Raw genomic sequence first — 4248 nt, forward strand, 5'->3', positions numbered from 1 at the left:
GTACCTACATCAATAAATTCTAGCGAGTCTAAAGACCCAGCATGAATATATCGTGAATAACAAGTAAATATACCATAAAATTGCATGCCACATAAAAATATCGTATCGTAAAGCGTAACGTGAAAATCGTATCGTGAGTAATTATAAATACGTGTATATCTGAAAATCATACGTAAAAGCTTTGCTCGATAGAGCTCTGTCATAACATATCATATCGTAATTTTTGGTAGAGATAATTGATAGAGGTGGATTTTACGCGTTTTTGCGAATCATGTTGTGTCACATTGTGTTGCATTTATCATTTAGATTTCATGCATTTTGTGTTATTTTAGCATAATTTATGTTTCTTGTTACTCATGAGTTTAGTTGGTGAAAATACAGGTGAGTCGAGAATAAAAAGAAAATTTAAAGAAAAATTCGAAAGCAATCCGCCCGGGCGCACATTGCCATCCGCCCGGGCGCTCCAAGGTGATAAAAATTCGACATCTGCGCAAGTCATCCGCCCGGACGGAAACTTATGTCCGCCCGGGCACATCAAAGAAAATGAAAATACTGAATCCCCGAAAGTCATCCGCACAGGCGTAAACTTATGTCCGCCCGAGCGCACCTGTATTTTTATAAAAAATTGTGGACGATTCCTATTCTTAATTCTGAATGGAGAGGATATGGAAGGGGGTAGGGCACGAAAAGGGAGGTATTCAGACTTCATTGGAGAGCCGCCACAAGCTTTGGAGAGAATTTTGTGCTTGGATTGAAGATTTGAAGATTTCCGGGCATCGCTCTTCGTGTTTTTCGTCAATTCTAGTATTTCTAATCTAGTTTTTATCATTTAAACGTAGTGTTGTTTATTTCGAACATGAATTCGAGTAGCTAACTTTACATATTTGTTGGGATTTAAGGGGATCCTACCCCGAACTTTGATCTGAATTAATTCACATTTTGATTGTTGCGTTATTCTTGATTATACTACTGTTTTATCGTGTTGTTAGAGCGTAGCTAACTTTAACAACGTTTTTTATATTGTGAGTGAGTTCAAGAGAATAACTTGTGATAGGAACGAGTAGTATAATCCGTGGATCTACAATTTACATAGATATATGAAATTGGATACGCGCCGATAGTCATAGTCCTAAGGGTCGAAAACTAAGGGATTTCACAAATCGACATGCAATTCACTCTGGATAAATAATTAAAGACATTTAATTACTTCATTGAGTAGAATTAGTTTGGCATAGCTCGAGAGAGTGTGTTCAATTGAATAGGAAATCCTGTCTGAAGCATAAAATCAATATCAAACGAATTAATAAATTAACGAGTGATAGGTGAACCGATATTCCCAACAAATTCATTTCTCTTTGAAGTTTAAATCAACCATTTTAGATATTCTATTTCATTATTCAATTCTTTAATAATTTTATTTGCGTGTTTATTTGATCATAGTAGTAATAAAAGAACCAATCAATATTCGTTGTTAAAGATTTATAATTAAAAATAACAATTGTCAAGCACAGTCTCCAGTGGAACGATATTCATACTCATGTACATTATACTATTACTTGACATCGTGAACTTGCGATTAATTTTTGAGCACACAAAATCATTTTTTTATTGAGGATTCCACAGTGCAAGTTTTGCTCGATCAAATTTTTGGCGCCGTTGCCGGGGACTGTTAATTCACAATTTTATTTTTAGTTATTTTCTTTAGCATTGTTTCATTTTTATTAAATTAACACTCCATATTCTGTTATAGATATCTTGTCCAGTGCATGCCAAAATCACTTGACGTGGAGCTTGAGCAGTTCGACCCTGAAATTGAAAGAACCTCCCGCAGGAGAAGACAACAGCAAAGACTGAAAGAACTGATGGAGAGGCACGAGAACGATCGTGAGGAGAAACATCATGAAGATAGACATTTTGAGATGCCACGCCGCATACCAATGCTAGAGTATGCCCAGCCTTCTTTGGATGGTTCACGCCCTAGCATTGTGAGGCCTATTGTGCGGGCAAATCACTTCGAAATCAATCCAGCTATAATTCAGATGATTCAGAACACAGTCCAATTCGGAGGATCTGCAGCAGATGACCCAAACACGCACATCGCAGATTTTCTTGAAATCTGCGATACTTTTAAATTTAATGGAGTTTCTGATGATGCTGTTAGGCTGCTTTTATTTCCTTTCTCTTTACGAGATAAAGCTAAAGCATGGTTAAACTGTTTACCTGTAGGTTCGATCACTACATGGGAGGACATGGCGAAAGCATTTCTCATTAAATACTTTTCTCCATCTATGACCATAAAGCTGCAGGCAGAAATCACCACATTTGCTCAATTCGACCAGGAGTCTTTATATGAGGCATGGGAACGCTTCAAAGATTTGTTAAGAAGATGTCCTCATCACGAACTTCCACTTGGGTTAGTCGTTCAAACCTTTTATTATGGCTTGTTTACTATTAATCGTACTATGATAGATGCTGTTGTATGTGGAAATCTATTGAGGAAGACTGCTGCAGAGGGATATGAGTTGTTGGAGGAGATGGCTGCTAGCAGCTATCATCCTCAATCTGAAAGGAACAACCAGCGGAGAAGTGCAGGAGTCCACCACGTAACTGACCTTTCTGCTATTACTGCACAACTTGATGTGTTGAACAGGAAACTAGATGGCTTGAACATGGGTGGCACAACTATGCATCTTCAAGAGATATTCTATGAAATGTGTGGAGGTGACATTATGTTAAGGACTGTCACGATGGAAATCCCTTTTATGTGCCTGAAGGGCACCAGTGAATCAAGTGGGAGTCCAAAACCGTCCAAGGAATGATCCGTACTCCAACACAAATAATCTTGGATGGAGGCAACATCCCAACTTCTCATGGGGTAGTCAAAACAGTCAGAATCGAACACAAAGAGGACAACCATACGGGAAACAATCGATGTATAGATCTGATCCTCCTAGAAAATAGAAGTCCAATTTGGAGCAGATGATGTCTGAGTTCATCTCATCTACCGAAACTAGACTCCAAAATCAAGATGCATCGATAAAGGGCTAGAGAATCAGATTGGACAGTTAGCAAAGATGATAGCAAGTATAGAGCCGGGCACCTTGCCAAGCAACATCGAGACCAATCCAAAAGAGCAAGTGAAGGCCATTGAATTGAAGAGTGGAAAAATTTTAGAGTCAAGAGAAAAAGAAAAAAAGGTAAGTCTTCTAACTCTACACCAGCACCCACTGCACAATCTAAAAGTGTTATTCCTCCACCTTTTCCTGCAGCACTGAAAAAAGCAAAACTATATGCACAATTCGGTAAGTTTCTTGAAATATTCAAAAAATTGCATATCAATATTCCTTTTGCCTATGCTTTGATGCAAATGCCTAGTTATGCTAAATTTTTGAAAGACATTAGCTAACAAGAGGAAGTTGGAGGATCACATGACGTTGAATTTAACAGAAAATTGCTCTGCTTTGGTGCAAAAAAAAAATCCCACCGAAACTAAAAGATCCATGGAGTTTTTCTATTCCTTGCATGATTGGTGATGTTGTTTTTCACAAGGCTTTATGTGATCTTGGTGCAAGTATTAATCTTATGCCCTTATCTGTATTTAGGAAGCTCGGATTAGGAGAACCTAAACCAACAAGGATGTCCTTGCAACTAACAGACAGATCTGTCAAATACCCGCGATGGGTCATAGAGGACGTCTTGGTAAAGGTGGACAAATTCATATTTCCTGCAGATTTTGTAGTACTTGATATGGAGGAGGATGTGGAGATGCACTTGATTTTGGGGAGACTATTCATTGCGACTGGCAAGGCCCTGATTGATGTTCAAGAAGGGAAGTTAAGATTGAGAGTGGGCGAGGAAGAGATTACTTTTGATGTTTTTAATGCACTTAAGCACACACTGCATTCTGATAGTTGTTATAGAATTGATGCTTTTGATGCTCTTGTGTCTAACTATGTGCAGGATGCTCTTAGGGAGCCGTTGGAAGAAACTCTCACTACTGAATTGAGAGAAGATGAATTGGATGCAGAGAAGGCTGAAATAGTGGCATACCTCAATGCCAACCAACCATGGAAGAGGCCAATAAGGATGAGATTAGAGGACTTGGGAGATCGAAGGGACTTGATCCCACAGAAGTCAAGCCTGGAGGAGCCACCGACACTCGAGCTCACTGTTAGAAGTTTTAAAAGCACACAAAAGTGCATTTGCATGGAAAGTGGCGGATATCAAAAGAATCAATCCATCAGTCTG

General features: G+C 38.7%; 1 non-coding gene across 1 annotated transcript; it reads right to left on the reverse strand.

Annotated features, from left to right (window-relative positions):
• Window positions 1-2298: 2298 nt before the first annotated feature.
• Window positions 2299-2404, reverse strand: LOC140814954 (small nucleolar RNA R71). Its single transcript, XR_012114224.1, has one exon. It is a non-coding gene; the product is annotated as a small nucleolar RNA R71 (small nucleolar RNA).
• Window positions 2405-4248: the final 1844 nt, after the last annotated feature.

The sequence above is a fragment of the Primulina eburnea genome, chromosome 1 (genome assembly GCF_022965805.1).
Source record: "Primulina eburnea isolate SZY01 chromosome 1, ASM2296580v1, whole genome shotgun sequence".
NCBI lineage: Eukaryota > Viridiplantae > Streptophyta > Magnoliopsida > Lamiales > Gesneriaceae > Primulina > Primulina eburnea.